This window comes from Triticum urartu, chromosome 5A (assembly GCF_056163025.1).
Source record: "Triticum urartu cultivar PI428250 chromosome 5A, HENAU_Tu73, whole genome shotgun sequence".
In the NCBI taxonomy this organism is placed as follows: Eukaryota; Viridiplantae; Streptophyta; class Magnoliopsida; order Poales; family Poaceae; genus Triticum; species Triticum urartu.
Genome location: NC_141877.1, coordinates 666,240,491 through 666,253,682, shown reverse-complemented (window position 1 = coordinate 666,253,682; position 13,192 = coordinate 666,240,491). Strand labels below are relative to the sequence as shown.

The following is a 13,192-nucleotide window of genomic DNA, read 5'->3' as shown; positions in this document are numbered from 1 at the left end:
TGATAATCACTATAAATGTTAATTAATACCTACTATATTATTGGATGTTGCACATTTTCATTAAAATTTTAAATATTTCGTTGACTAAAATAACAATCGAGCTGACAATATCGTATTTTACTTCAAGAGTTCCCACACATATAGTTTTTAGAGATACCGAGTGCTGATGTGTACATGAATTTAACCCAATTGCCAGCTGAAAGGGAAATTATCTTGCATATTTTTTAGAAGTGTTCGAAGTTCATGATAGAAGGCAAACTGTACCACGCCACATTAAAGCGGTACTATCTAAAATATATCACAAGCACTAAAATATTTGAAATGTCTTTCAACAAATTTGTTTGAAACAAATGCTCCAATAAATATTTTCAGCCATTGTTTAGATCATACCTAGTGTTGTGGAAACCCTACCGGTGCAAGGCTCAAATCATCAAATATCATTTAGTCCAACACATGGATAAAATCAGGCTGTCCATTTGTAGTAGCAAGGTGGACCACCAGTTCCTCTACATGCTTATACTTCTTTAGATCCAGAGTCAATCAAAAAGGGAAGTCTACCACTGTACATGTAATAGGGCAGTGTCAACAGTCTAGAAATGGGGATAACAATCATATTCAAAAGAAACTTAAAAGAACATAATCAGATTTTTTTTACACATTGGTAACATTTATTTGGGATTGATTTAGCACCAGAGAAATTCCTTTAACATGATGGGTGGGCATTACTCTAAACATATAAAATCAAGAGGCAGCAAGAGCGCAATATGAATATCTTTAGAACATGTCAGTAAAAATTCCAACCACTTATAAAACATGTCCATAAAAATTGCAAGGCTTGCAAGACGTCATGTATAAGCTGCAAGCTCTCATTCCATGACCAGAAAATAAGACTGTCTTATTATAGGATTAAGGTAAAAAAAATGGCATCAAATCCTTTGTTAAGAATATATCATGTGATAGGATTACGGTAATAAATGGCATCAATTACTTTGATAACCACATGGAACAAATGGCGTATAACTGCATACCTGGTTGGCTGTCTATCCCTTTTCAATACAGTATTAGTGTGCTCCAACCCATAAATCGTTCTTAAGCTCTGCAAAGACACCTCTTATGTAGTACTCCCTCCGTTCCGAATTACTTGTCTTGGATTTTTCTAGATACAGATGTATCTAGACTCATTTTAGTGCTAGATACCTCCGTATCTAGACAAATCTAAGACAAGTAATTCGGAACGGAGGGAGTACTCAAGAGAATAAAATAAGTCAAAAATAAAAGATAAAACAAATACACGGGTATAGAAGCAGTCAAGAATTTGTAGGATCATAGCGCTCTCATGCTTTGTCTGCTTGCTCTTCAAAAGAGAACACGTCATTGAAGAGCGCCACATGCCGAGAATTTTTTCAAGTACCTCACGGGCAACAGCAACAACAATAAGGCGCGAAAAATTAATCATGTGTAACACACGTCTCAAGCGTTAACCAAGGGAGATTCACACGGTATAAAAAATAAAGCAACTGTTGAAAAAAATGTCTACTAAATGTTGTGATGCCATTCAAATTGTATTTTCAAAACCAAGGCACCATTGTGGTCATGATGCTGCAGAGTAACACGCCCTGGATCTCTCACGGGCCTATATGGCAGGAGACCTTGGCGAGCGTGTATCCCGACAATGCCATCCCGCATCCTAATGACTACGACAAAGATCTTGGCGAGCGTATATGGCAGGAGACCTCTCTAGGTGCAAATTGCAGCACACAAACAAGCATGATTCTCGGATAGGTTTTCAATTGTCAGACTTTTCCATCTTAAAAAAATCTAGTCTGTGTGATCAATGCTGAATATAAGGTAATCCAGGCCACCTTTTGAAGTGAGTTAGCTTCTAAAAAATCAAGATGAAGAGGTTGGCCGGGATACAAGCTCGCCACTGTATGATTCAGTCAATGCCAAGCACGTGCCAAGCAAGGCTCAATTGCCAACAAATAATGTGTGGAGGATTCAGTCAATGCCAAGCAAGGCTCGTTTTGAGTGACGTCAGCATCTCTCTTCTCTGATGACCCCTGGCTCCCGGCACCACCACTGTGCAATCCACCCGGCAACAGACAAACAACACATGCACATGCCAACAAAGAAACCACGCCATACCTCCCGGAACTGGAACCACATTTTGATTTTTCTGTTTGAATCGAAAGATTATTCATGCCCATAGAGAATTCGGTTTTCTTATTTATGTTTAAGCACTCAGAGAAGTAAGAAGCATGCAATGCAGATGTTTTAGTGGATGGAAGAGGAGAAAAGAAGAGAATAAAGCTCTGATCATTCAGTGTTAAATAACCAGTCCATCCATTGGATAGTTTCACTGAGCATTTCACTTTGATAATGAGAAAGAAGTACCTGATTATTTATAGCAGATGTCCACCTGCGGTCCTTTTTATGGGGTTAACATCACTACAAGAAACACTTCCAAGTTGTTAAACAAAATACAGTGTGTTAGAATATAACTTGCCAGTAATAATCAGAATATTCAGAATATATTCAAGCTTGCACTTCCATGAATCGATCAGAGATAAAGTTGATCTTTATTTGACATCAATCAAAGAGTCACAATCAAATTAAATTTGAAGCAAGGTAGAAAGATCTAAGTCACAGCAGGGAGAAAAGCTATCAATTGATGAATTACCTACTCACAGATGTGATGACTGCATCCTCGTGCGGCATGGAGAGACGGGAACACACAGAGGAGATGCAGGTGATGACACTTGTGCATGGCTGCAGGCGGCAACTACCTCGGAGGGAAAGCAGTGGGTGCGATGAAATTCTTGACAACACCCTGTAATTAAGAATATAAATGTTTTTTTGCGGGAAAAGAAATATAAATGTTGATATCATCTTAAAATTAAGGACTGCTTGATGACTATAGACTTGACAGTAAAAATGTGCGTCACTGAAAAATTACAAATGAAGTTCAAAACCACGGGTAGATGGCAATAATCTTCAGAATCTAAAACGGTGATTCAGGACATACTGTTGGTTAAATCAATTTGAGGAGTACTGGAACAAAAGTCGAAGCAGCACATCACTGAGGAAATACGATAAACAAAACAAACCTGAGATGGAAGAACTCTTACTCTAATAGAAGAAGAGGTGGAGGAGGACCTCTAGCGGGGATGTCACTGGAGCCGAGTTTGGGCGTCGGCCCACCCGAGGACGGCTGGCGATGGGCTTCGACGGCAGCGGCTCCAGAGCTCAACGGCGCATAGCAACAGAGAGCCATGGATGAACGACATGTTATAAGCGGAGTGGAGGAGCACATTAGGGGAGTTTCGGATGCGGCACGCACACCCTGAGAATCAGTGGTGACAGCGCCCGGCATCCTCGCCGGATTGAGTGGCTCCTGCATCGTTGGAAGCGGCAATCGATGCCGCACAAGCGGCGGCTCACGCATCGCCGGCACACGCGGTGGTACCCTGGCGGTGCGGTGGCTGTACTCCCGCGGTGCCCCCTGATGGTGCGGTGGGGGCACTCGTGCAGTCCAATCGGGTACTGGAACGAAGGAGGGACGCGGGGATGCTAGCCCTCGAAGCGGCGGCGGACAACCTGTGGGCGGGCGGCGTGTGGCGGGCGGCTGTGGAGAAGGCGAGTGGCATAGGAGAGGAGGCCGAGTCGAGGCCGGAGGGGATGAATTTTCTCGGGAGGAAGTTGGATCGGGAGCGAGAAGGTTGGGTGAGAGACGTGCGAACGTGTGCGCGTGGGCCGCGGTTGTTGCTTTTCTGTGACGTGGCTGATGGCAGCGGGGTAATTAATTAAGCATGGCTAAACATGGTTGGTGTTAAACATCCAAGCAACATAGAGCGTAGGATTCGATGGTCTGAATGATGAAGATGATCCGGTTCTCCGCCCTCTCGTGCTTTTATAGTGGTAGTAGATTTAATGATACTATTGCGGACTAACCCACCAAGCACGGCTTTGTCTTTGTGCTCGATGTTTTCTTTTAATCTTGGACCTATCGGGGAAGGTGCCATGTTCCATCACGCACGATATGCTTTCGTGGTCTAATTGATCATTAGTTAGTCTTCCATCGTACTCTGCTACTCATTTCGTTTCGAATTACTTGTTTTGAATTTGTGCTAGATACCTTCGTATCTAGACAAATCTAAAACAAATAATTCGAAATGGAGGGAGTAGTTATTAGCGCACCACAGTGATTAGGATAATCTTGTGTAGGAGTATCGATCGATCTGGGGAATGAATGAATTTTGTGGAACAGAAGAGAAGAGGGCATCGTGAAAGCGTGCCTGCCTGTCGGTGACACTCGTGATTAGATTAGCTTTGGTACAATGTTAAAAAGAGCATTATTAGTTAATTAGAGGAACATGCATGATTGCAGTACGGCCGTGTGTGGTGCAAAAGCGCCAAGAAGTTCCGGCAATTAGCTAAGTTGTTGGCCGGTTACATCGACGGTCGATCGCTGATTGTGGATACTGAAGCATCCGATCGAGTAAAAATAAGAGATGAAACCAGCTAGTGCCGGCAAAGCTGAATCGTGTCATTCCAGAAGAAGCAGTCGTTCTTCCTTTGAAGGACGCGTCGACGACAGGGACACCAAACGCATGCAGGCACGGTCAAGCTAATTAAGAGCCGCCCACGATACTTCAAGTCAAACCCTTCCTGGATTTACGAAGACGTGATGGTCCGGTCAAAGCTAACCCCTACATCCTCTGTTAATTTTGCAGTGAGTCCATGCTAGTAATTGAGCATAACTAATGCCAACTCCACCGCGCGACCTCAAACGGATTGTCCGTTTTGTCTGGATTCTGTCCGTTTGGGTAGGGATTTGAGGTCGTGTCCGGACATGTCCTGAGATACGGTGGCCGTGCGCCCATCGCGCAGACGCATCTTTTTGCCCCATTCTGTCCGTCAGGGCCAAAAATGCCCAAATTTTCATCAAAACTAGTTTCCAACCCAAATATTTGTCTGAAAATTAAAATAGTTTTACAACCCAATTGAAATTGTCTTTAATAAAATAGTTTTACAACCAAATCGAAATTGTCTTGACTAAACATAAAATGGATCAATACATCTATTGGTTGCCAATGTGATCCCACACGTGCTCAACCAAGTCATTTTGAAGATTTAAATGAGTGTGCCAATCACGCATCTCACGGTGGAATTGGGCAAACTGTTCAAATGCGGCGGGGTCTTGGTGCAGGGGCTCAATATTTTCACCTTGATAGTCAAATCCTTGGTCGAAGATACTCTCATCACGCTCGTCCTCGACGATCATGTTGTGCATGATCACACAAGCAGTCATCACCTCCCAAAGCTTCCTTTCATCCCATGACAGTGCAGGGTTTCGAACGATACCCCACCGGGATTGAAGCATACCAAAAACACGTTCCACATCCTTTCTAACACTCTCTTGCATTTGGGCAAATCTCTTTCTCTTCTCACCTCGGGGTTTCGAGATTGTCTTCACAAAAGTTGACCACTGAGGATATATACCATCTGCTAGATAGTATCCCTTGTTGTAGTGGTGGCCGTTGATCTCAAAGTTGACAGGTGGGGAGTGGCCTTCTGCAAGCCTCGCGAAGACTGGAGAACGCTGCAGCACGTTGATATCATTGTGAGAACCTGCCATGCCGAAGAAAGAATGCCATATCCAAAGATCCTGTGATGCCACCGCTTCTAATATGACAGTGCACGCCTTGACATGCCCTTTGTACTGGCCCTGCCAAGCAAATGGACAGTTCTTCCACTCCCAGTGCATACAATCTATGCTGCCAAGCATGCCTGGAAAGCCTCTATCTGCGTTGGTCGCCAACAATCTCTCTGTATCAGCGGCAGTTGGCTGCCTCAAGTACTCTGGGCCAAACACCTCGATCACAGCCTGGCCAAACTTGTACATTGACATCAGACATGTTGTCTCACTCATACGCACATACTCATCCACCAGATCGCCTCGAATTCCATATGCAAGCATGCGGATGGCCGCGGTGCATTTCTGATAAGAGGAGAATCCAAGCTTGCCAAGGGCATCCGTCTTGCACTCAAAGTATGGTCATGAGCAACCACTCCCTCTCGGATACGATTGAACACATGTCTAGCCATTTGAAAACGGCGACGGAATTTATCCGGCTTGAAGAGAGGGGTGTTGGCAAAGTAATCAGCATAGAGCAGGGCGTGATCTCTCTCCCTGTTGCGGTTCAGGTTGGGAGCACGGCCAGGGAGTGACCCCCTGTACCGAGGAAGCTGCCGTTGAATGTGGACGTGAACGACCAGTGCAACCACCACAATATCTTCATCATTCGACGACGAATCGTCCGATGAACAAAGGAAGTGATGGAAGAAAAACTCGTCTCCACTGTCCATACCTTTGTGGGCAAAATGCCGAACACCTTGCGGGCGTGGTGGCGAAGAAGCCGTGATGATCACCTCGACGCAGCAGGGGTGGTTGCCGGCCGGCTACTGGCCACTGTGGAGCTCTCGTCGGAAGCTGCCGAGGAAGCCGTGGTGCGTCGCCGGCGGTCCTGTCCCCTCTGCGGCCGGCAAAGACGGCGACGGCCAAACCTCCGATCGACGGCCAAAACTACGGCCACAGCACGGGCGTGGTGGCGGCCATGTCGAGAAGTGGTTTGATAGGGACGATCGTGACTGCGCGGTGAGGAGGCGGCCGGAGAATACCGGCGGCGGGGCGGGGCGAGAGAGAGAGAGGGTGGAAGCGTTGGGAGCGAAGGGACTGTTAGTGTCCCCGACAGGCGGGCCACAGGGCGGGTGGGGGGCAAGGGCGTGCGTCCAGGCCGTCCGCGCGCGTCCATTTCACCCCAAACCGAGCATAAATTTGAACCGGGATGGATCGAAAACGAACGGAATCCGGACATTTGTCCGTTTGAGGCCGTTCGCTGAGCCGCGATATTCATCCGTTTTACGCCAAATGGATGAGGACGGACAGAATAAGATCGCGGGCGGTAGAGTTGACCTAATTGGCCTAGCCTTTCAGGACCGACCTCCTAGCTATGGCCTAGCCTTTCAGGACCGACCTCCTAGCTAGCCCAGTGGTTTCACACACACACACTCACAGAGAAATGTTAATTAAGTTGACAGCGGCGCCCTTTGAAGGAACCACCGACCACGCAGCTGTGACTTTGGCTTTGTAAAATACTTTCTTCTTGTTGGTACACAGTTGCTGCCGTTCGATCGGTCGGCCGAAAAGCCAAAGATATCGGGCCTTTTTCACTGTTTTGACCTTCTCAGTAAATCTTAGCACAAAATAAACTATGTACAAAACTATTTCACGATCTGATCCTTTTCAGAAATGCCATGGGTCGTGGCGTTGCTACACTATATGAAACGCCAAATAGCTCGCGTTGCTGGCTTGATCAAGGCGTTACGTGGCAGTGCAGAAACGCCTAAGTGTCTGGCGTTCCTGGAAACGCCAAAGGGTGTGACGTTGGTGCCCAACTATGAAACGCCAATATTGGTGGCGTTGCAAGTAGCTTTTTACGTTTGCCACTTATTTATATAGGGGTGCAATGCTAGCTAGGTAGGCGTCTTTAAAGAGAAAAGAAACACCGCGGCTTGTGGCGTTATCAAAAAGGTCAGATCGTGAAATAGTTTTTAAAGAAGTTTATTTTATGCTAGGATTTGCTGAGAAGGTCAAAACAGTGAAAAATGCCAAGATATCGTGCGTCGTAGGTCTAGCTAGGCCCAGGCGAATCACGCAAAGCATATCTCTAGTCTAGGCTCTAATATATATATATAGAGAGAGAGATAAGAGTTGATTTCGTTTGACCCCTATAAATCGTCTCCTTGTAGTTTGTGTGACCCCCAGTGCGTGCGTGCATTTGCATCCGAACACAGCAGCCGAAGTGTCTCGGTCCGACATCACCCACCCTCCAGTCTAGTCTAGGTAAAGCAGGATCGACCGATCGACCGATCAGGATCGGTGCGCGCTTCCCATTTTTATCCAAGCATGCATGTGTGCATCGGTAACGTACGTGAAAACATAATAACCGAGACCTCAAAGGCTGATCACCATCCTGCTAGCTAGTCGAAAACGACAGAAATTCACGGCCTAACCAATTGCGATGGATGATTCGACGAGGCCGAGCTGCTTTGCGTGAGGTGATGTGTGATCCGCGTCCAGTCGTCTTCGGCGTCGCCGCTGCGCTTTCTGAGTACTAGTGGCTGGGGCACGCCCTGGGCGCGCCTCCTATGCGGTCCGTTGCGCATCTGTCTTGATGGCGCAATTGTAAACATGCATATATGCGTGTTAGATTAGCTCAGTTGTTAAAATATGAATAGAGTTAAGACAAGCTTGGCAGAAAAGTATTCAATCATCAGGCATAACAAGCATAGCAAGGTAATAGGTTCATATTATCAGATAAGTGACTGTCTTATAAGATGGATGATAGAGCACAACATTGAATTGAAATCAAAGTCTAAGATGCTCCAGAAAACAAGCGGTCTCCAAAAGAAAAGCAAATTTCATCCGGCCACAATGCAGGATTATTAAGTATTAGAGATAAGCTAAAGACGATAAATGGTTCATATATATACACATATGTGCTACTGAGGGCGTTACATCTAGAGACAATGGATGATGAGGGAGAGGCAACACCTTTCCTTGCGCTTGAAATGGAAGGTGCAGATGTCGCCTTCCTGGATGTTGGCGTGGTGGCGAAACACGACCAGTTCATCTTCATGGGTGGCCCGCTTGTCAGTTCGAAGCATGAAGCGAGTGTCGCAGCTCACGGTGCCGTCTCCAAGCTTGATTAGAAGGGTGTCATCATCTTCATGAATGTATTCTGCAGGTTGTCTTGTGTGTACTCCACCTGAAAGTACTGTCAAGAAAAAGAAAAGCAGTCAGTTCATGGCAAGACTGCTTCTCAAACATTTCACCTGTGAGTATTAGAGTCAGAAAGGATGGTGGTGAAAGAAGATTAGCCTTACAGATAGACATGGCAAATCAAAGTTGTGATTTTCACATGCAGTGTGAGCATGGCACTAAAGAATCAGTAGCGCGGACAACGAATCCACGGTATCTCCTATGGCTCGTCGTTGTTGTCGTCCCGGGCAGTCGGGCACCCGTTCTCCTCATGTCGACGACCAAAGAGGAGAGCTTTCATCGGTGATGGCTAGTCTAGATTCTTTGAATCTTCAACAAAATGGTCTAATTCAGGTCAATAGCATTAATTTCCATTTTTTTGACTTTCCGATTTCTAAGTTCAGTACATGATGGAAAGTAAGATCTTGACATTACAGTATGCAGTAGTTTAACCTTTAAAATGACCATTTGTTCATAGGTACTCCTGTAATTCCGAGTGGCTTATAGATATTGAGTATGAAACCGAAAAGCAGTATATATCATGCGTAGAAAAAATCCCATTCAACAATAGTATGCACATGGAAAGCATGTACATGGAAAGACAAATTATTATCTAGTTGATACCTTCTAAATCTATTTTCTCCAAAATAACACCAACAATCCTTATCTGGGTGTGCATACAATTCAGAGATGCAAGCAAATCGTATTATAGTAAATTGGTAATACAAACTGACGGGCGAATGAAGACAACTCTTTCTGCATTCAAATCTCCTCTCAGTGATGCTATATATGAAGCAGCCCACATCAAATATATCTTGGAACTCAATGCCGATGAAGCAACATAAAATGATAAAACTAAGTCAAACCTCCATTGGATTATAAGAAATTGTGGTGCAAACCCAAACTGAAGTTTTGTAACTGAACTAACAAATCTAAAAAAATGGCAAGCTGCACAAAACAGTCAAGCAAGTGCTTTCTTACCTTTTAGAAATCGTGGTGTAGACCCAAACTTAAGTTTTCTAATTGTACTGAGAAATCTCAATAAAGCAGCAAGCTGCACTGAACCCGAGAAACACTAATACATGTATATGACATAAGCAGGAAAGTAACACTTGAATGAGGTTCAATCCTTGCTGTGGAAGCCGATATAGAAAAGCGCACAGATGAACATCTAATGCCTTGTTTTAATATCAAACCATGGGCTGCTCATGGATAATGCTACGAGCCAACAATAGATGAAGCAAAAATTACCAACTCCCAAGCCCGTGGCCCTGTGAGGCCCAATGAATCCCCACCAGGCCCCCACCAACTCGAGGGCACGGTTTCCCAACCATGTGTATCAATAAACCCATGAAGATCCCCTAAAAACACCCATGAAGAGATCTCAGCGAAAAAAACCCATGGAGCAAAGATTCGACATAATTAGATGACTCTCTTCACATTATTTGTTTTGCTCAAGTTGGAAATGAAAGCTCTACGTATGGGAGCAGCGCATTTCACAATCCACATTCATATCTGAAGGGCAACAACAATTGAGCTAGCAAGGCTGAACACCTCAAATGGAGGGTTGACTGATGGCTTTCACTGTCTGAGGGCACGAATACGTGATCCAGAAGTAATCAAACTGCTCACCTGGCCCAGCTGGAATTAAGAGAAAGAATGAGCAAAGTGAAGTTTGCCTAGCTGAAAAATAGGGAACATTGAGAAATCACCAATTACCAGAATTCACGGTCATGAACTGTTCATACGACTGACTGGGGAACACAGTTTGAGTGACATGGGCAGTAACTTTTGAGACAACATAAGCAGCCAAAACTTTCTGCAGAATGAACAGAACATAAATACTCATGGGGCAAAAAGGAACAACACAGTATATGCAACTGTAAGTCACATGTAGCATCATAATTGACACTTGAAATGTATTACTTCCATTTCACTGAACAATGATACGAAGTAAATATGTCACACCAAATTGACCCACAACATGAAAATTCGCATGCCACATACTCTATTACCAGGTTTGGAGAAGGAATGAAATTGAACGTCTTAACTTTACATGACTAAGCTTGCTGGTAATACTATCAAATGTGGACTCGGGTAAAATTTGAATTCTGAAGGGCATTAAGTTTTTGGTCCGACAACTTGAAATGATAGCACAAGACTGTACCCATCAGCGATTGTAACAGAATTGTAATCTGGCATTTTCTAAGAGTTCCACTAGAATGCACTAAATCATCAACAATAACGACATGTCGCCCTTCAGAATAGCAGCAACACAAGAATTCATGACACAGTTGAAATTAGCAGGAAGGGGTTGCACATTGTCACTCAAACCTTTGCTTGGCCCTCTTTGAGTGACACTAATAAATTGCAGCTAGTTCCATAGAAATTTCCATGCACCCTATGCCACTTAAATGAGACAAATTAATAAGACGAACCTCAAAAATAAAAATGAACCTCTCCTAAAAGGATGCCTAAGAATAACTGGGAAAGATAAGTGAAAACATATACTGAAAAAGGCCGTACCTCATCATCTCCTGCTTCTCAAACTAATACTTCATCAGATGCTTCCTAGATAAATTTTGTGCAAAATACATTTGCTGGATGGCCAATATCAATTTCCTGAAACACCTCCTGATTAGCAAAACTCCAAAATTAGCTGCAGAACAAGTATTGATATTGGAGTAAAATGTATTGCCATTGAACTCTTCAGCCTTTTCAGTCGAATAGGTACAAGCAAACACAAGGCAAGGCCAAATTGAGAGGGTCAGAGAGACAGAGCAGTGTACAATAAATTAGCAAGAAACAACAAATGCATAAGGGAGAAGGAAGATGGATGCATACCTGGGTGACTGCACGAAGGTGGAGGGGGGCGTCGCCGCCTTATCACCGATGGCCAGATCTGCTCTTGGTGGAGTTTCTCCATGGGCTCTCCGTCTCCGTCTCCCTCCTCTCTTCATCTCACCCTCCCTCCCGTTCTCTATTTGACGACGGCGCCGTAGACGGCCATATCCATGGCTAACCCGCTTCGGCCGCCCCTCGACCCAGCACGATAAAATCGCTCTGCACCTCCTCGGCGCCATCGACCTTAGGGCCCCTGCTAGCCACCTCGGCGAGTCCGGATTCATGGATGGGGGCGGCGGCGACAACCCTGGCTGGGAGGATGAGAGGAGAGGGGATGCACCGCGGGCAGAGAGAAGTGGCAGAGCAGTGTCCCGCGGATCTTCTTGAGCGAGAGGAGTGAGACAAGCGGGAAGAGGAGGAGGCAGCTGCGGCCGACGGCGTGTGGGGGAGAGGAAGACGTGCGCGTGTGACATTGCGGACCTGCCTTCGTTGGGAAGGAAACGATCCAATCGGGTCATGCGCCAACGAGGAGGAAAGGACTGAGCGTTGCCCTCTCTCGTCATTGGCTGCGCCGCACAGTGCGCCTCTGTCAACGTGGCACGCGTGAGGAGACGCCATTGACGCCACCGTTATTGGGTTTTATTTGCCGGCCGGAATCCACGGGGGCCGGCCGGAGTTTACATACGTAACTGCCGGCCTAGCTAGGTAGCCTAAACACCGCCCAACTCTTCGACTTGCACGGGCGCTGACTCGTCGCCGCCGCGGCCGGGGGTGCGCTGGGCGAGCCGGTCCACGCACGGACAGAGCATGCATGCCACGAGGTAGCCAACTTTCTCCAACCGCGAGGTAGCGGAAAATAATCCTATACACGTATCGATCGTACGACCCTATCGATTGAACGACACCTGGATTCCTGAATCTCAAAGCAATCAACTGAATGCTACTGAATCTCATCTTCCCCATCAGGCCATCCACGGTTCTTGCGCCGCAGCGCCTCGCCGCCGTACGGGCTTCAGTCGTCCACCGGCGTGATTGACATCCGGCAGGCTGTCCGCGGCGCCGAGTAGCTCGCCGGCAACCTCGGAGTTGATGCGCGCCTGTTCGTTAAATCCATGGAGAAAGAAAAGATTGGCGGTGGCGGTTCCTTTTTCTTGTTCTGCCGCTCTTGTTTCTTTCTTTGGCTCTTCTCTCGCCGGCAGTGCATGCGGCGGTGGTGACATGCCATCCAAACCACCTCATCGAGACATGCTCACCGTCACCGCCATCGGCGTCCTTCACATCACGTGGTCCGGCGGCGAGTGAGCCAAACACTGTACGGTAGTCCTGCTCCTGATGGACCATCACGACTGTGCGGCCTTCCTTGTAGTGCGTACGTTCGTACGTACGTACACATGCATGGCCGCTCATTCTTCTGGCTCAGAAAGGGGGGTTTGAAAATTGAGAGATCGAAGAGTGTGGAAACGGCCACGTCCGTCTTGTCGGATGGGGTCATGGAAATGTGATCGTCTCGTGCATGGCGCTCAC

General features: G+C 46.2%; 1 long non-coding RNA gene and 1 pseudogene across 2 annotated transcripts; both read right to left on the bottom strand.

The window, feature by feature from the left end:
* Positions 1–273: 273 nt before the first annotated feature.
* Positions 274–3,718, bottom strand: LOC125511471 (uncharacterized). 2 transcript variants are annotated; one of them, XR_015603057.1, is made up of 4 exons: positions 3,129–3,718; positions 2,681–2,830; positions 1,029–2,460; positions 274–560 (listed from the first exon to the last, which is right to left on the bottom strand). It is a non-coding gene; the product is annotated as an uncharacterized LOC125511471 (long non-coding RNA). The 2 variants fall into 2 exon arrangements; XR_007285006.2 differs by having other exon boundaries at positions 1,029–2,448.
* A 1,362-nt stretch (positions 3,719–5,080) lies between these two features.
* LOC147973891 (uncharacterized) lies at positions 5,081–6,369 on the bottom strand (annotated as a pseudogene).
* Positions 6,370–13,192: the final 6,823 nt, after the last annotated feature.